Raw genomic sequence first — 20900 nt, forward strand, 5'->3', positions numbered from 1 at the left:
GTACTTCGTAGGAAGAAGGTTGAAGAGATTAGGGAGGTGACCTCTGTGTCGAAGAGGAAAGCGGTTCAGCATTCAAACTTCAGCCTTTTTCTTTTTTTTAATATATTTTTATTAATAGAAAAAATGACGATTTTATAACGTTTTGTAACGTTGAGGATGATTTTAATAATAAAAAAAGACGGGGACGATTTTGATTTTAATCTCAGACTTTAGGGACGAAGAAAGTACTTAACCCTTTTAATTATTAATAACTTTAAGTTGTAAAAAAATATTCAGTTGACTCTAATATTTTTTATACTAAAAATGACCTAATTATAAAACTAAAAGCAACGTAGAGAACCAATTTAAAAAAAAAAAGGTAGAAAAACTTAATTACAAATTTAGTAACATTATAGGAATAACAGAATGATTAAATTTTTGATAATTAATTCTCAAACAATTAGAATAAATATCAATTGAAATAATAATCTATTTTGTATTTTTATCTATCTAAGTAACTAACTCTATTATTATTATTATTATTATTATTATTATTATTATTATTATTATTATTTGAAATTAACTTTTTATTAAATAATTAAATAATTATTAAATAATCTATAAAATATATAATAAAAATATGAGAAATTTGGTGCATAATTTTTTTTTAAAATATTATTTATCGTATATAATTCATAAAAATTATATTTTATCTTTATTATTGATTAAAAGATAATATATTTATTATTTTGATTAATCTCTTATTATTATTATTATTATTATTATTATTATTATTATTCTAAAAAGTAAGTTAATAATTATATTATTATTTAATCATTTGATAATAAATAAATAAATAATTATTCAATATTCAATATGTTTTATATTATTTATTTTTTATATATTTTGATATGTTTATAAATTTTTTTATTATTTTTATATATTACATATTTATCTTCACCGTTTAAAATTTCTGAATTCATTATGCAAGTAGATAATAGAAAATGATAATATGATTAGAAGTCTAGAACCTAACTATCAGAATATAGTAATAGGATCATAAATAAAAAAATATTTCATGAATTTTATAAGGTGAATTATATGGTAAGATGTTATTTTATAGAGATAAAGAAATGTTGACACGTAGCAAAATCATAAGGGGCAAGGAAGATGGCTCTGTTGTTGCACCGCGCAGCTCATACACTGAAGATCCATTACGTGCACCGAAGATCTATTACGGAAAATGGGAAGAGATTTTCTTTTTGGGTCTGGAGAAGGAGATTGGATTTCGCTCCTTACATTGATTCCTCCGTTCTCCTTCATCAGTTATTTTCTCTATCGCCTTGACACTAGTAAGGCCATAACTTCAGAAAAATAATAACCATCAACAAGCAGGAGCAGATCTCTCCAAAAAAAAAAAAAAAAACAAGCAGGAGCAGCGATTCTCAACACAATCTCTTTAGGTTCTAGGGCGCAGCGAATCAAAGCTTCTCATCTCGCCCAGTTGGGAGAGGAGCTGTGATTTCGGATTTTTAGTGCGCACTAACTGCATGTGGATCATTGAGATCCCTCGCATCTGTTCAATTTGCTAAAAGAGAAGAAGTTCTGTTCTTGATTGCATCGTCACCTTTCACTTCGCATAAGGAGCAGAATCGGTTGTTGAGTGTCAGCGTGGGAAGGGAGGGCTATGGGGGAGGGGGTAGTTAGAGAGCAGTTGTAATTGGAATCGATATGTCCTTGCGGCGGTCATCAAAAGCAGCCATGAATACGATGGTCTCGTTGTTGAAGAAGGATCGTCAATCGTCGTTGAAAGTGGAGGAAGATGGTGCGAACTTCTGAATTTGGACTGTGGGTCTAGATTTTGGTTGTCCAATAGAATCTGGGTCTAGTTAGAGTCTGTTAGTCTGGCCCGGACTATGTCTAAAAAAGGTATTAAAATTCACCAAAAAAAAATTGTTACCCTTGTAACGGTAAAATTCTTTTTCATATTTGTTTAAAGAATGAGATTCATTATTAAAAGTTTAAAACTAGCAGATTAACGTGCACTAGCAAGTTTGTTCAACCCTTTTTTACTTTTTATAGAATTTTTTTTTAAAAAAAAATCTTAATTTGACCTTAAAAGAAAATTGAAAATATAAAATAAATAAATTTAAATTAAATTCAGTATAATTTAAAATCAATACATTATTGTTGTGTGTGATAAAATAAAAATGAAAATATAGTCAAAAGAAAAAATTAAGATGAACATTTACAAAGTAGTTATTTACTATCAGATTAACAGGCAAAAGTTGTTTTTCTGTTATTTTTAAGAGATTAATTTTTATATTTTATTTTTAAATGATAAATTTAATAAAATATTTTAAAAATTAAGAATAAAATATTTAAAAATAAATATATAAAAAATTAAAAGTTATTTAATTTTTAGAATGTATAAAATTTATAAATGTTAAAATATATAGGATAGTAAAAAAATTATGTTGTTATTATAAGAAACAAAATCAAGATAAATATTTATAAGTAATTATTTATAAACATTATATATGTTTATTGATTTATTTTTTAACATTATTTAATTTAAAGTAAAGATAAAAATTTATATTCGACGCATTCTTTATCTTCATCCATAATTCTAATGGATCAAATTATTTTATTATTTATTTTTTTAATTTATTAAATTATCTTTAACTTTATTACCTTTTCCAAATTACTAAATTTATACTATTATATTTCTTAATTGCATCAGACACTATTATTTTCTCTTACTATTATTTTCTATATACATAATTGTCGTCGTCTCACCGTCACAATGAACATAAAATCGTTTTACACGTGCATCCAATCACACAATGCCACATTAGAAAAAATAACTACTTTTTATATTAACTGCGTGAATGGTCATCCACGAAAACGGTTGTGATTGCACGATTGTATAAAACGTTTTACACTAAAAAAATAATTACGAAAAGTGAAGAACTATATAAAGAGAAACAAAAAACTTTTGAATTCATCGTTTTAGTTTGTTTCTCAATCTTCACTTGATATTACTCAAATTTAATAGGTTGATATTGGTGATTCTTTTTCACTATATTATTATATATTATTTTTATTCCACTCAACAAAAGGTGGAATTTTATATTTTTATGGTTATTAATTTTATTTAATTTTGGTTGGTTAAATTAGTCTGTATATTATCAATCTATTTTTTAATATTTATGCAATATTTTTTCTTTTTCGGTAGTTATTCATCAATAAATGTTGAATTAACAATTTTATTTATTGTATTTTAAATCGTTTATTTCAATTACACTCAATAATCTATGCCAAAGAGTCATCACACTTTTCGATGTAATATAAGCAATATAAAGGGTTAAGTACCATTTTGGTCCCTAAGGTAGGGACTGAAAATCTTTTTCGTCCCCAGCCTTTTTTTGCTTACAAAACCGTCCCTAAGATTTAACTTATTTTTAAAACCATCCGTCGGACTAAAATATCCTTCTCCTTTTTTACCAAAATACCCAATTTTTATTCTCCTTTTTCGTTCTTCTCCATCAACAGCAACAACAATAAAATCTACAACAATGAATCAAAAGGAAAAACAATGAAGCACAAGTACAATGAATCCAAATCTGAATCACAAGCACAAGAATAATGAATCAAAAGCTAAAACAATGAAGTCATCTCTTTTTTTCTTCTTCAACAACAACAATGAAGCAGAAGCATAAGAAGAATTGGAAACAAAAGTTGAAGCAGAATTGGAAACAAAAGTTGAAGCAAAATTAAAAGAAGCAGAAATAGAAGTAACGGAAGCATCAAAATTAAAAGAACAAAGAATCAGATGCAGAATTAGAAATTGAAGTAAAATCAAAAGCATCAAAATTAGAAACAGAAGTAGAAGAACAAAGAATCAAAATTAGAAATAATGTGATTAATAAAATCATAATCAGAATCAAAATTGGTGGATCAACAAAATCAGAATTAGAAACATGTGATTAACAATTTGATTAATAAAATCAGAAACAGAAGCAAAATTGAAATCCGAGCAAAATTGGAAATCGCCAGTGGTGGTGATGGAGAAGACATGGCGGAGGACGCCGTCGTTGTGGCAACAGCAGCAAGGAGGGCGAGAGTAAAATTGAGGGTGACTTCGGCGACGATGAGATGCATGTTGAGGGACTGGGCAGTGGCGACACGGATGACGCTTGTTGAAGTTGACGCGGACTGGGAAGATAATGTGATGCTTGTGAGGAAGAGGAGCGGCGAGATCTACCGGCGTGAACCGAACGATGAAGAGCAGTGGCGGCAGCGAGGACCGAATGACAAGCAGCAGTGGCAACGGCAAAGAACAGTGGTGACGGATTCCCTTCCCCTTCTCTTCCCCACTTTCCCTTTCCCCCCTTCTTCCTTGGAAACCCCCCTCCTTCCCCATTTCCCTTATCCCGTTTTCCTTTTTTTTTTCTTTTTTGATTTAATATTTTTTTAGTTAGGGGTAATTGGTAATAAAAACTAAAAGTTTGATAAGAAGGATGATTTTAAAATTAAGTTAAACTTTAGGACGATTTTGTAACCAAAAAAAGTTGGGGTCAAAAAAAATTTTCATCCCCTATCTTAGGGACCAAAATTATACTTAACCCTAAATTATACAAGTCGCTATATATGCAATATCATTTTAAATTCTTTTACACTATATTCAATTGTGTGGCTTATTTTAACATAATTGACGTAAAGGTTAACAATTTTTAATGATTATATAGCAATGAAAAATGGACATTACATTACATATATAGGACTCCTTGTTTTAAAAAAAAAGGTTTAATTATTCTGTTGGTCTATATAGTTTCACTAAATTTTCAATTAGATCTCTATAATTTTTTTTCCTTTTCAATTGGGTCCTTACACCAAATTATTTTTGTAATTTGGTCCCTATTCGCAGTAGACGTTAAATAAAACGTTTGCATGTGTTTAATTGAGCAAAATACCCATGTCTATAACCCTACATAATCGTTATAATCCTCCTGAACCCTATTCTATTTATCCTTCTCCTTTTTTCCCTTTCTTCCTATTTGTTTCTGAAATTATCTCATCTTGCATGGATTCCACCTAACTCTCTTCGAAAATTTCGAGTTCAAGAAGTCTCAACAAGAGAAGACATATGTGTTATTCATGTCTTGCCCTAGTAGGAGATGCAAATTTTTTCGAGTTGGTTGATGAAGAAAATAAGGTTGGCGATGTTTGCTTGTTAGCTTCACAGCACCATTTGGTCGGGTAGAGGGTGAAATCAAGGAAGCTAATGCACAACAAAGAAGGATAGATTGTAACACCTACCACAAAGAGATTTATGCCTAGGACGTAAATCAAAGGTGGTGAGGTATTACGACCTCTAAAAAGGAAAATACATATATAGATATATATGAAGAATAGTTTAACTAGGAGCCTTGGAAGAAAGGATTATCAAAACTAGACTAAAAATGCGTCACACTCGAAAGGCGATTGGATAGAATGCTTATACAGAAAACTATAGAGACAAGTATATAAACAGAGTTTCAAAGGATAGATACATAAGAAAGCTTTAAACTTGACCTGCGAAGAAAAGGCCGACTAGTATATATATATATATATATATATATATATATATATATATATATATATATATATATATATATATATATATATATATATATATATATATATATATATATATACAACTAAAAAATAAACCAAAAGATAAACATAATTCCTGTTTCTCCAAGTCAACCTCTAAGAGGGACAAAATATAAAATATAAGGTGGAGAATCTATTTACATATATAAACATAAACCAAATACAACCACCGAGTCCCAGGATAGTTTTTTGCTTTCAAGAGTCTTCAGAATGCTCAGTGCGGTGCTTCATGTCCTGCATCTGAGAACAGCAACATATGTATGGAATGAGAACCAGAGGTTCTTAGCATGGTAATAGTTCCCACATAAATAAGATATAAGATTCTAGGAAAGCCAAAGAAAATCCTAGAACTCTGACATTCAGAATCAAACTTAAAGAATAAGCTAAACTATATTTTGGGTATATAATTTAAGGTTTTTAAGTTATAACTCAGATCCTAACTTAACCCTTCAAATCCGGCTTCTTCCAACTCTTTGAAACACCGGTAGAACAGCTCTCGTCACTCTTCTGTCAAACAAAGGACATCTCAGTTGCACAAACAAATAATACAGACAATGAAATCACAGATACAATGCAGCTACAGCAAATAGAGCATATAGCAATTAAGCAGAGATAATCAAATAGGCAAATCCAAGTAAGGCACATCCAAACAAAACAAACAAATGCATATGATGTATACCTACCCTATGGCTATGAGCTCATTTGTCAGTTATACAACCAACCTGACATGACTAATAGCTAACCCGAGCATTGTCTCTCTGTTACACACAAATATCTCATCACATCGGCTGTCCATTAATGGGAGTGTGCCCTGTCACTATTAGAGGAAATATGTGTCCTATCACCATTAGAAGGAATAGGTGCCCTGTCATCCTTACGACCAGATAGAAAATGCAAACATACTCATCATCAATCATCCTCAATCATGCCTCGTTTATCATATTCATTCAATTTCATAATCAAACTCAATTCTCATCATTCTTCTTCCTCATCTCTTTCCCGGAGCAAGTGGACAATGCCACTGCCTCTTACCCGGGGTCACATATATCTCATCCAATTACAAATCATTCATTACTTCCATCATCCTCATCAATTTTCTCTCATTCACCATTACCCACGCCTCATTAATTCAATTAATTCTTCACAAAACCCTTTCAAGTATCTTCCTCAATTTATTTAACACACTCATCCTCATTCTAAGGCCTAAAGGCTCACTAACGGACCTTAACAAGTGTAAAAGAGGTTTGGAAAGCTAGAGAATTGGTTAGACATTCAAAATTCTCATTTTTGGCTAAAACAGGGAGCTTGCGTACATAAGACAATATTCGTGTACGCGAGATTGCAAAATAGGAAATAGTGCTCGCATCGCCTACGTATTCTCGCGTATGTGAGATTTCAAAATTGGGTTCCACGTACATAGGCCTTGCCCCACGTACGTGAGATTACAAAACAGTGAGCATAGCTCGCGTTGCGCGTGAAAGTTGCATACGCGACAGTCCCTTTTTCCTCAAAAGCTATTAAGTTCGTAGAAAACCAGATTTTAGCACCGAACTTCACACATGTATAAATTTCTCGTTTTGAATGATTTTTCATCCGTTCTTCGAAGACATAAACTTCACACACTCAATTTTCATTTGAAATAAGTTTCACATAAAATGGAGGTCCGGAAGCTGAGTTATGAGTCACTGAAGTTAGTCAAAAATTTACTTTTACCAAAAACTCCAAAACCTCTATTCTTACCAAATTCTCAATTTCAAATCAAAGTTCTTATAATGAAAACAACACCAAACAGCCCCAAAATCATATCCACCCATTTCCACATACTTCCCCTTATCAATACTTATAATCTCATCAATACATTCCACAATTTTCAATCAAATACAATTATTATGTAACCAATGTCATCATCATCTCTTATTATTATCATCATCAATCTTCACAATCATCAATAATCATTCACCAACTCTCATCAACAACATTAATTACCACATTTTTATAGCAAACACAATAACTTGACAAATAGTATTAAGCCTTAACGATTCTGTCTAATTCAACTTAACCTATGGTCACCTAGCCTAAGTTTTCACACGACATTAAATATTATCTATGAGAAACCATACCTTGGCTGATTCCTTTCTATTGTCGAAGCACCTCAAATTACTGATGAAACGGATTATTGAAGGTTTAGAATTTTACAAATGAAATCTCGTTGCAAGTATAGTTTCTAAACCAACAAATAATCCTTTCATACAAACATTTGGTTGTCACAAGTAACAAACCCCTAAAATAATAACCGAAGTATTCAAACCTCGAGTCGTTCTCCCTAGGAATTGCAATAAAGTGTCCTTGTTATTGGTTAGAGGTGTGTTTTGGGGTTTTTGAATTAAGAGACAAGAAATGTAAATGGCAAAAGAAATAAACTAACAACTAGAAAATCTCTTGGCAAGGTATGAGAACTAGAAGTCCTAACCTAGTTATCTTCCTCAATTGTGACCACAATTGTCCATTGCTCCCACTTAGTTAACCTCTAATCATGGAGGAAAGTCAAGTGGATGGATCAACTTGATTCCACAAGTCCTAACCAAATCCTAAATGAAAGACTAGCTTTAGTGACATTCAAGTCAATTAGCAACTTCTAATTATCAATCAACAAAGCAATTAGATAACTCAAGAGTCACCAATCACTCTACCAAAGCCAAGAGGAGAAAAATCTATACTAAAGTCCAACCAAGTATTTTGTCAAACACTTGGAAGGCATCTATACTACTCAATTGCAAGGAATTAACAACAATAAGGAAAATCAACAATAAAGGAAATCAAAACATGAATTGCATTAAAATGAAAATGGAAGAACAAAAGTGCATCAACATAAAAGTAAAGAATTACAAGAATTAAATGCTAAACTAGAGATAGGAAAGGTAGAAGAAGAAGAAATTGCAAAGGAAAGGTAAATCAAAGCATGAAATTAACCTAGATCTAAGAGATCCTAATCTAGATCTAACCTAATCCTAATTCTAGAGAGAGGTGAGAGCTTCTCTCTCTAGAAACTAACATTCCCTCCAAAACTTAAACTAAACTAAAACTAGTTGACTAGGTCCTTGATCCCTCTTCATTCCTTGGGTTAAATAGCATCAGAAATGAGTTAGATTTGAGCCTGGGAAGCCCAGAAATCACCCCCAGCGGATTGCCTTTAAGTGAGTCACGTGCGAGCACCGACGCGTATGCGTACGTCACGCGTGCGCGTCGCTTGAAAAATTTCCATCCACGCGTACACGTCATGTACGCGTACGCGTCGCCATGCGACCTCACAATCCTTGCGTGCGCGTCTGCTGCGCGTGCGCATCATTGATCTCATCCCAAATCCTTGCTTTTCCATGATTTCTCCATTTTGCATGATTTTCTCTCCATTATTTTGATCCATTCCTAGCCTTTTCAACCTGAAATCACTAACAGACACATCAAGGAATCTAGTGGAATCAAAGGTGAATCAAAATTGGCAATTAAGTGCCTAAAAAGTATGTTCTCACACTTAAGCACAAATTAGGAGACAATCATGAAACCATGCTATTTCCTTGGATAAATGTGGTTAAATTGTCATAAAATCCCCTAAATTAAGCACAAGATAAACCCTAAAAATGGGGTTTATCAACCTCCCCACACTTAAACCATAGCAAGTCCTCATGCTAAATCAAGAAGGAAACAAAGGGTATCAACATTTATTCAATGTGAACTAACTAAATGCAATCTACCTAAATGCAACTATCTAAATGAATGCAACTACTTGGTCAAAATAAATCAATTCCTAAAAAAGCATATATAAGCACAAGGACTAAGGTATTAACAACCATGCCAAACCACAATTGAATTGAGTTAGTAAAGAGTTTACAAACTTTCAAGAAAAGTGATGATCATAGGTGAAAACATGTAATTGAGCAATCAAACCCTCACCGGATGTGTTTGCACTCTATTCGCTCAAGTGTATAGGGTTGATCCTCTCAATTCTCTCCTAATCATGCTTTTCAAGATTTGCTCTTCTTCTAACAATCAACAATTATTTCATGCATGCATATAATTATCATGAGGTCTTTTCATAGGTTGTAATGGGGCTAAGGTCAAGGTAGGATGCATATTTGGTCAAGTGGACTTGAAATTTAAATCTTTGATAAGCTTAAACTTCCCACCTAACCTATGACATCCTATACAACTTCAAAGCTAACCTAACTACCCATTTTTCACTTTTCACATACTCATGCATTTCCTTTTCTTGATCACAACTCATATGCATTGATTGTTATTGCTTCACTTTGGGGCATTTTGTCCCCTTTTTATTTCTTTCTTTTTTTCTTTTTCTTTCTTTTTTTATTTTTTTTCTTTTCATATATATTTTTTTTCTTTTTATTTTCTTCTCATTTTTTTTTGCAAAAAGGGATATACAAAAGTATCAATGCATATAGTTTACATTTAATTAACACATGAGCATGTACCCATTTCCAATATTTTTAACAAAAATACAAAGTTACCCTTTTCTCAACTAATGTCCCAAGTTTTCCCGCACTTGAATGACACACACACTAGCCTAAGCTAATCAAAGATCCAAATAAGGACATTTATTATTTTCCACTTTAAGGCTTGTAATGTGCTAAAATTAAGAACAAAGTGGGTTAATCGTAGGCTCAAAGTTGGCTAACAAAGGAAGATAAAATGTCAGGCTTTTTGGATAAGTGAGCTAAATGAAATGATGTCCTCAATCATATAAATGCATGTCTACACAAAAAAATGGATATAAAGAATCAAACAAATCAAAGATTACAATCATAGAAAGAGAGTAATGCACACAAGAAGGAAAATAAGTGGTTATAAGATGTAACCACACCATTAGGCTCAAAACTCACAAGCTTGTGTTCTTAGCTCAAAAATTATGTTCCACAATATATAATTCAAGCAAGTTCAATGAAAGATTTTTACTCAAATCAATTGAGATGCCCTATAGATAAATTTCTCGAAAAATTTCATTATTTTAACTAAGCTTATTATGTATATATATGCAAAATTACGAAAATGAAACTAAAAATCCTAAAAGACCTAAAAATGAAATCCAAGAGTGTTGGGATTAGAAACTTGTCACCCAAAAATGCCAACTGGTCGGACGACCTCCCCACACTTAAAAGTTTGCACCGTCCTCGGTGCATTCTGAGATGAGCAAGGGGGTACGGTGACTTTTCGAGTTGCTACCTTCAGCCGGTAGGTCAACCAGTGCTGCGTGTTCTTCCATTTTTTGCTTGTGCTTATGGTGCCTCATTCGTGAAAAACAAAAAATAACACCATACGATGAGAAAATACAAAGCAAGGAAACATAAATTGTTGGAATGAGGTAAATCACTAGAATTAAGTAAGTGAATTAGTGTGTGACGTTAAGAAAGACGAGGTATGTGAATTCTAAATTAGGCGCCCTTTAGAACACACACACTATCATAGAGGTTATGTCACAATTACACAAAGAAGGACATGTACTTTACTCATTCTAGTGTGCTCGAAATACTTTAAATAAGCTTGTAAGTTGAGACAAGCTATAAAGAAGCTCAAAAGTATTCAAGCCAAACACATATGGATGCATATGATCAAGAAATACAATGCATTAAGGTAAATGCACAACATCTATCAAGATATTTCCTAATCAAGGAAAAGAATTCAAATTACATGGTGGCCAAATCATGCAATTCTAAAAAGATTTAGCATGCTTGAAGGCAATGTCATTCACTTGGTATTCAAAAACATTAAGCATTAGAAGTTCAAAACCAAGTATCAAAATATAACCTCAATAATAAAATCCAACAACGAATAACAACAATGATTATGCTAAAATAGCATTCAATTAGTAATAAGCAGGACTATATAGTAAACAAAATCAATAATCCAACACTTATCATGAAAAATTAAACAAAAATTAAACCATCAAATGGCTAACTAACTAAACTAACTAATGGTTGATGGTGTATGGTAGTGTTGGATGAGGTATAGGAGAAGGGAAGAAGAAAGGAGAAGAGAGGAAATGGAAAGATGATGAGAAAAGAAGGTGGATAAAATAAGGGCATCCACACGTACGCGGGCATCACGCGTACGCGTGGGAATGGTGCAGTGGAAGCGACGCGTACGCGTCGTGTACGCGTACGCGTGAGTAGCTTTGTGCCAAAGGCACAATGTTCATGCGATGCAGGCACAACTCTCGGAAAAATGGCTTGGAATGTGAAATTTTGTATCCACGCGTACGCGTGCATCATGCGTGTGGGTGGATTGGCCGAAAAGCCTGGGGCACGCGTGCGCGTGGGTCGATGCTCTGTTTTTCAAAATTTTTTCATGTTTTTGCACCAAACTAAGCATTCTAAACCTCCAAACAGCTACCAAAACACCATAAAATCTTATTTAACATATTAAACTACCAACTAAACTCAAATAATCAATCAAAACATGAAATTAGACTAATTACCACTATATACAAAAGAGAAAAAAATGAAAAGATTTTACCATGGTGGGGTGTTTTCCACCTAGCACTTTTGTTTATTGTCCTTAAGTTGGACTTATGGGGAGCCCTCTCAAGGTGGCTTGTGCTTAAATTCTTCTTGGAACTCCTACCAATGCTTGGTTCTCAATTGTGTCCCAAGATTTTTCATGAGTTGCACCAAGTCTTGATGGAGTTTTTCACAAGTTTGGGGCTCCCAAAGTCGATCCTCTTCTTGTAATCCGAGATCCCACACTTTATTTTCACACCCGTCTTGAAGTTGGTCAATATTAGTCCATCCGGGTGGCAACCAAGATGAATTCTCAATGAAGTGCCCAAACATCCTTCTAGACCCAAGCACTCTAGTTCTACACCAACCTTTGCAATTAAGCCTTGAGCATGTAACCATCATGAACTTAGAGCGATGTTTCCAACCACTACACATCTCTGTCCTACTCTTAACTCCACAAAGAGCTCTAAGTTGACCATTGTTTTCAATCAAACCATATTCAAGTGGGAAAGTAAAGCTTAGGGATAAGAGTTGTACCCACTTTAATGTTGTGTAGGATGGTGACTTAGGAAGGGGTGGTCCCAATGATCTTGCAAGTGCCACTCCTTTGTGCTCTTCTTTGATTACCTCCACCTCTTGCTCAACTTTACTTAAATCTTCAACCACTTCTTCCTCTTCTCTAACAATAATAGCTTCCTCCAATTGTTCCAACGCAAAGCAACATTCCTCATCTTCCACCAGAGTTTCTAATCTCTCCTTCATGCTATGCTCTTCATTGGATTCTTCGCATGTAGCCATGGGAGTTCCTTGAATATTCAAACATTGGGATGCTAACCAGTTTACCACCTCATCCAAGGCGGTCATGAATTATTGTACATTCCTTTTCATCTCCTCTTGTCCTTGAACAAGAACATCAAGGATTTCATCCATTGGAGGTTGGGGTGGATGGAAAGGTTCATCATTTTGGAGGAAGGACTCATAGTAGGAAGGTAGTTCCTCTTGGTAAGGGTGTGGCGATTTAACACTCTCTACTTTTTCTGCTTGTTACACAACACGCTCCATGGTTGCTTGAAATTGATCCAATGCTTCCTTGAGACCATCCCTTGATTCTTGTTCCACTTGGATAACATGATTAGGATCATATGGCTCTTGGATCGATGGACATGCATATTCTTCCATGGGAGGTTGTGGTGGAAAGTAGTATTCATCTTGTGGTTGAAAATTCTCATACATTGGAGGTGGTTCATCTTGGTAGTAATATGGAGGGGGTGGTTCTTGAAATTGTTGAGGTTGGAATGGTGGTGGTTCCATGTATGGTTCATACGGCTCATATGGTTGTTGGTATGGTGGATATAGATTAGGGTTATATGAAGGTGGTTGGTGAAAAGGGGCTTGTGAGTATGGTTGGGGTTTATGTTGAGGGTATGACTCATAGGTATATGGTGGTGGTTCTTGAAAGTCACAAGGGGATTCACCATAGCTATTTGATTGGTATGCATCATAGAATGGCTCTTGTTCATAGTGTATTGGTGGAGGTTGTTTCCATGAAGATTGATCATATGCATATGGCTCCTCCTACCTTTGATTGTCCCATTCTTGATACACATCCTCATTGTAGCTTCCATTTCCTACAACATAGTGAGAACCAAACTCATAGCCAAAGTGAGAATTCATAATGAAAAGAAAAAATAAGAAACAAAAGCTAGTAAGAAATAATGAAACAAAGTCCTAAAACTAGCAAAAACTAACAAGCAATCCAAAAATCTAGCTATTCACAATATTCACATATATACAATAACCAATAACATAACACCATTGCAAATTTCCCGGCAACGACGCCATTTTGATGAACGGATTTATGACGGTTTAGAATTTCACAAATGAAACTTTGTTTCAAGTATAGTTTCTAAACCAACAAATAATCCTTTCATACAAACATTTGGTTGTCACAAGTAACAAACCCCTAAAATAATAACCGAAGTATTCAAACCTCGGGTCGTTCTCCCTAGGAATTGCAATAAAGTGTCCTTGTTATTGGTTAGAGGTGTATTTTGGGGTTTTTGAATTAAGAGACAAGAAATGTAAATGGAAAAAGAAATAAACTAACAACTAGAAAAGCTCTTGGCAAGGTATGAGAACTAGAAGTCCTATCCTAGTTATCTTCCTCAATTGTGACCACAATTGTCCATTGCTCCCACTTAGTTAACCTCTAACCAAGGAGGAAAGTCAAGTGGATAGATCAACTTGATTCCACAAGTCCTAACCAAATCCTAAAGGAAAGACTAGCTTTAGTGGCATTCAAGTCAATTAGCAACTTCTAATTATCAATCAACAAAGAAATTAGATAACTCAAGAGTCACCAATCACTCTATCAAAGCCAAGAGGAGAAAAATCTATACTAAAGTCCAACCAAGCATTTTGTCAAACACTTGGAAGGCATCTACACTACTCAATTGCAAGGAATTAACAACAATAAAGCAAATCAACAATAAAGGAAATCAAAACATAAATTGCATTAAAATGAAAATGGAAGAACAAAAGTGCATCAACATAAAAGTAAAGAATTACAAGAATTAAATGCTAAACTAGAGATAGGAAAGGTAGAAGAAGAAGAAATTGCAAAGGAATAGTAAATCAAAGCATGAAATTAACCTAGATCTAAGAGATCCTAATCTAGATCTAACCTAATCCTAATTCTAGAGAGAGGTGAGAGCTTCTCTCTCTAGAAACTAACTTCCCCTCCAAAACTTAAACTAAACTAAAAATAGTTGACTAGGTCCTTGATCCTTCTTCATTCCTTGGGTTAAATAGCATCAGAAATGAGTTGGATTTGAGCCTGGAAAGCCCAGAAATCGCCCCCAGCGGATTCCCTTTAAGTGAGTCACGTGTGAGCACCGACGCGTACACGTACATCACACGTGCGTGTCGCTTGACAAATTTCCATCCTCGCGTACGCATCATGTACGCGTACGCGTCGCCATGCGACCTCACAATCCACGCGTGTGCGTCTGCTGTGCGTGGGTGATGAGCGGATAATTTATACGCTTTTTGGCATTGTTTTTAGTATGTTTTAGTAGGATCTAGTTACTTTTAGGGATGTTTTCATTAGTTTTTATGTTAAATTCACATTTCTGGACTTTACTATGAGTTTGTGTATTTTTCTATGATTTCAGGTATTTTCTGGCTTAAATTGAGGGACTTGAGCAAAAATCAGATTCAGAGGTTGAAGAAGGACTGCTGATGCTGTTGGATTCTGACCTCCCTGTACTCAAAGTGGATTTTCTGGATCTACAGAACTCAAAATGGCGCGCTTCCAATTTCGTTGGAAAGTACACATCCAGGGCTTTCCAGAAATGTATAATAGTCCATACTTTGGCCGAGTTTAGATGACGTAAAAGGGCGTTGAACGCCAGTTCTACGCTGCTGTCTGGAGTTAAACGCCAGAAACAAGTCACAAACCAGAGTTGAACGCCAGAAATACGTTACAACCTGGCGTTCCACTCCAGAAAGAGCATCTGCACGTGTAACATTCAAGCTCAGCCCAAGCACACACCAAGTGGGCCCCGGAAGTGGATTTATACATCAATTACTTACTTCTGTAAACCCTAGTAACTAGTTTAGTATAAATAGAACTTTTTACTATTGTATTAGAGATCCTGAGTTTTATCTTCGAATCATAGTAGTCTTGGTTACTCCGGTTCCCCTCTGGGGCCGAGGCCAATGAACTCCATTATCACTTATGTATTTTTAACGGTAGAGTTTCTGCACTCCATAGATTAAGGTGTGGAGCTCTGCTGTTCCTCAAAGATTAATGCAAAGTACTACTGTTTTCTATTCAATTCAACTTATTCCGCTTCTAAGATATTCATTCGCACTTCAACCTGAATGTGATGAACGTGACAATCATCATCATTCCCTATGAACGCGTGCCTGACAACCACTTCCGTTCTACCTTAGATTGAATGAGTATCTCTTAGATCTCTTAATCAGAATCTTCGTGGTGTAAGCTAGAATGATGGCGGCATTCAAGAGAATTCGGAAAGTCTAAACATTGTCTGTGGAATTCCGAGTAGGATTCAATGATTGAATGACTGTGACGAGCTTCAAACTCGCGAGTGCTGGGCGTAGTGACAGACGCAAAAGGAGGGTGAATCCTATTCCAGCATGATCGGGAACCTCAGATGATTAGCCGTGCCGTGACAGGGCATCTTGGACCATGTTCACAAGAGGAGGGGCTGTAGCCACTGACAACAGTGATGCCCTTGCATAAAGCCAGCCATGGAAAGGAGTAAGACTGATTGGATGAAGACAGCAGGAAAGTAGAGGTTCAGAGGAACGAAAGCATCTCTATGCGCTTATCTGAAATTCTCACCAATGATCTACATAAGTATTTCTATCCTTATTTTATTATTAATTTCGAAAACTCCATAACCATTTTATATCCGCCTGATTGAGATTTACAAGGTGACCATAGCTTGCTTCATACCAACAATCTCCGTGGGATTCGACCCTTACTCACGTAAGGTATTACTTGGACGACCCAGTGCACTTGCTGGTTAGTTATGCGAAGTTGTGAAGATATGTTTAGACCATGGTTCTGTGCATCCGTTTTTGGTGCCATCGCCAGGGAATTAATTTCGAACAATAATTCACAACCTGAGTAACAATTTCGCATACCAAGTTTTTGGCGCCGTTGCCGGGGATTGTTCGAGTTTGGACAACTGACGGTTCATCTTGTTGCTCAGATTGGGTAACTTTCTTTTCGTTTTCTTTTCAAAAAGTTTTCAAAAATTTTTTTTTTCAAAAATCTTTCAAAAATTTCTCCTTTGTTTTCGAAAAAGTTTTAAAAAAAAAAAAATGTTTTCAAAAATATTTTTTCTTCAGAATTTTTAAGAATGAATTCTAGTGTTTCATGAAGCATGTTGAAGCCTGGCTGGCTGTAAAGCCATGTCTCAATTCTTTTGGACTCAAGAGAAGAGCTTCTTTATCTTTCTTGGCAAATTGGCTGCTGAATGTAAAGTTCTACTAAAGCTTGACTGGCTATTAAGCCATGTCTAACCCTCAGATTGGAGCTTTAGACTAACATGGCAAGATTCCTGGAATTCATATTAAAAATTTTGGAATCCTTATTTTTCTTTTTCAAAATGATTTTCGAAAAAAATTAAAAGAAAATACAAAAAAAAATTTAGAAAATCATAAAAATTAAAAAAAAATATTTTTTGTGTTTCTTGTTTGAGTCTTGAGTCATGTTATAAGTTTGGTGTCAATTGCATGTTCATCTTGCATTTTTCGAAAATTCATGCATTCATAGTGTTCTTCATGATCTTCAAGTTGTTCTTGGTAAGTCTTCTTGTTTGATCTTGATGTTTTCTTGTTTTGTGTTGTATGGTGTTTTTCATATGCATTCTTGCATTCATAGAGTCTAAACATGAAAGATTTCTAAGTTTGGTGTCTTGCATATTTTCTTTGCATAAAAATTTTTTTTCAAAAATATGTTCTTGATGTTCATCATGATCTTCATAGTGTTCTTGGTGTTCATCTTGACATTCATAGCATTCTTGCATGCATTCATTGTTTTGATCCATAACTTTCATGCATTGCATCATTTTTCTTGTTTTTCTCTCTCATCATAAAAATTCAAAAATCAAAAAAATATCTTTCCCTTTTTCTCTCTTAAAATTTCGAAAATTAGATTTGACTTTTTCAAAAATTTTTAAAATCTAGTTGTTTTTATGAGTCAAATCAAATTTTCAATTTAAAAATCTAATATTTTTCAAAATCTTTTTCAAAAATCAAATCTTTTTCATTTTTTTTAGTTAATTTCGAAAATTTCAAAAATATTTTTCAAAAATCTTTTTCTTAATTTTACATCATATTTTCGAAAATAACATCATCAATTAATGTTTTGATTCAAAAATTTCAAGTTTGTTACTTGCTTGTTAAGAAAGATTCAAACTTTGAGTTCTAGAATCATATCTTGTGATTTCATGCGAATCAAGTCATTAATTGTGATTTTTAAAAAAAATCAAATCTTTTTCAAAACTAATTTCAATCATATCTTTTCAAAAATATCTTCTTATCTTATCTTTTTCAAAAAATTTTGATTTCAAAATATCTTTTCTAACTTCCTAACTTCTTATCTTTTCAAAATTTGTTTCAACTAACTAACTAATTTTTTGTTTGTTTCTTACCTTTTTCAAAACTACCTAACTAACTCTCTCTCTCTAATTTTCGAAAATATCTTCCCTCTTTTTCAAAATTTCTTTTTAATTAACCAATTATTTTAATTTTTGATAGTAATTTTCGAAAATTACTAACTCTTTTTCAAAAATTATTTTCGAAATTTTCCCTCTCTCTCTTATTCTATTTATTTATTCATCTACTAACATCTCCTCACCTCACATCTCTGATCTCCTCACCCTTGTGTTTCTTTCTTTACATTACATTATTTGTCCCCATCCCTTCTTCCACTTACATAAGGACCTCTAAACTGTGGTATAAAGGATCCCTGTTATTATTATTATTATTTTTTCTGTGCCCTCTTCTTTGTCATATGAGCAGGAGCAAGGACAAGAATATTCTTGTTGAAGCAGATCTAGAACCTGAAAGGACTCTGAAGAGGAAACTAAGAGAAGCTAAATTACAACAATCCAGAGAGAACCTTTCAGAAATTTTCGAACAAGAAGAGGAGATGGTAGTTGAAAATAATAATAATGCAAGGAGGATGCTTGGTGACTTTACTGCACCTAATTCCAATTTACATGGAAGAAGCATCTCCATCCCTACCATTGGAGCAAACAATTTTGAGCTGAAACCTAAGCTAGTTTCTCTGATGCAACAAAACTGCAAGTTTCATGGACTTCCATCTGAAGATCCTTTTCAGTTCTTAACTAAATTCTTACAGATCTGTGATACTGTTAAGACTAATGGAGTAGATCCTGAAGTCTACAGGCTCATGCTTTTCCCTTTTGCTGTAAGAGACAGAGCTAGAGTATGGTTGGACTCTCAACCTAAGGATAGCCTGAACTCTTGGGATAAGCTGGTCAAGGCTTTCTTAGCCAAGTTCTTTCCTCCTCAAAAGCTGAGTAAGCTTAGAGTGGATGTTCAGACCTTCAGATAGAAAGAAGGTGAATCCCTCTATGAAGCTTGGGAGAGATACAAAGGACTGACCAAAAAGTGTCCTTCTGACATGCTTTCAGAATGGACCATCCTGGATATATTCTATGATGGTCTGTCTGAATTAGCTAAGATGTCATTGGATACCTCTGCAGGTGGATCCATTCACCTAAAGAAAACGCCTGCAGAAGCTCAAGAACTCATTGACATGGTTGCTAATAACCAGTTCATGTACACTTCTGAGAGGAATCCTGTGAGTAATGGGACGCCTCAGAAGAAGGGAGTTCTTGAAGTTGATACTCTGAATGCCATATTGGCTCAGAGCAAAATATTGACTCAGCAAGTCAATATGATTTCTCAGAGTCTGAATGGAATGCAAGCTGCATCCAACAGTACTCAAGAGGCTTCTTATGAAGAAGAAGCTTATGATCCTGAGAACCCTGCAATAGCAGAGGTAAATTACACGGGTGAACCATATGGAAACACCTATAATCCATCATGGAGAAATCATCCAAATCTCTCATGGAAGGATCAAAGGCCTCAACAAGGCTTTAATAATGGTGGAAGAAACAGGTTTAACAATAATAAACCTTTTCCATCATCCACTCAGTAACAAATAGAGAACTCTGAACAAAATACCTCTAATTTAGCAAACTTAGTCTCTGATCTATCCAAGGCCACTGTAAGTTTCATGAATGAAACAAGGTCTTCCATTAGAAATTTGGAAGCACAAGTGGGCCAGCTGAGTAAAAGAATCACTGAAATCCCTCCTAGTACTCTCCCAAGAAATACAGAAGAGAATCCAAAAGGAGAGTGCAAGGCCATTGACATAAGCACCATGGCCGAACCTGTAAGGGAAGGAGAGGACGTGAATCCCAAGGAGGAAGACCTCCTGGGACGTCCAGTGATCAATAAGGAGCTTCCCTCTGAGGAACCAAAGGACTCTGAGGCTCATCTAGAGACCATAGAGATTCCATTGAACCTCCTTATGCCATTCATGAGCTCTGATGAGTATTCCTCTTCTGAAGAGAATGAGGATGTTACTGAAGAGCAAGGTGCCAAGTTCCTTGGTGCAATCATGAAGCTAAATGCCAAATTATTTGGCATTGATACTTGGGAAGATGAACCTCCCTTGTTCACTAATGAACTAAGTGATCTGGATCAACTGACATTGCCTCAGAAGAGACAGGATCCTGGAAAGTTCATAATACCTTGTACTATAGGCACCATGATCTTTAAGGCTCTGTGTAACCTTGGTTCAGGGATAAACCTCATGCCCCTCTCTGTAATAGAGAAACTGGGAATCTATGGGGTGCAAGCTGCTAAAATCTCATTAGAGATGGCAGACAATTCAAGAAAACAGGCTTATAGATAAGTAGAGGACGTGTTAGGAAAGGTTGAAGGCCTTTACATCCCTGCTGATTTCATAGTCCTAGATACTGGAAAGGAAGAGGATGAATCCATCATCCTAGGAAGACCTTTCCTAGCCACAGCAAGAGCTGTGATTGATGTGGACAGAGGAGAATTGATCCTTCAGATAAATGAGGACAACCTTGTGTTTACAACTCAAGGATCTCTCTCTGCATCCATGGAGAGGAAGCATAAAAAGCTTCTCTCAAAGCAGAGTCAAACAAAGCCCCC

At 34.6% G+C, this 20900-nt stretch overlaps 1 non-coding gene across 1 annotated transcript; it reads right to left on the bottom strand.

Annotated features, from left to right (window-relative positions):
* Positions 1–19230: 19230 nt before the first annotated feature.
* On the bottom strand, positions 19231–19338 carry LOC112768918 (small nucleolar RNA R71). Its single transcript, XR_003186293.1, has one exon. It is a non-coding gene; the product is annotated as a small nucleolar RNA R71 (small nucleolar RNA).
* Positions 19339–20900: the final 1562 nt, after the last annotated feature.

The sequence above is a fragment of the Arachis hypogaea genome, chromosome 17 (genome assembly GCF_003086295.3).
Source record: "Arachis hypogaea cultivar Tifrunner chromosome 17, arahy.Tifrunner.gnm2.J5K5, whole genome shotgun sequence".
NCBI lineage: Eukaryota > Viridiplantae > Streptophyta > Magnoliopsida > Fabales > Fabaceae > Arachis > Arachis hypogaea.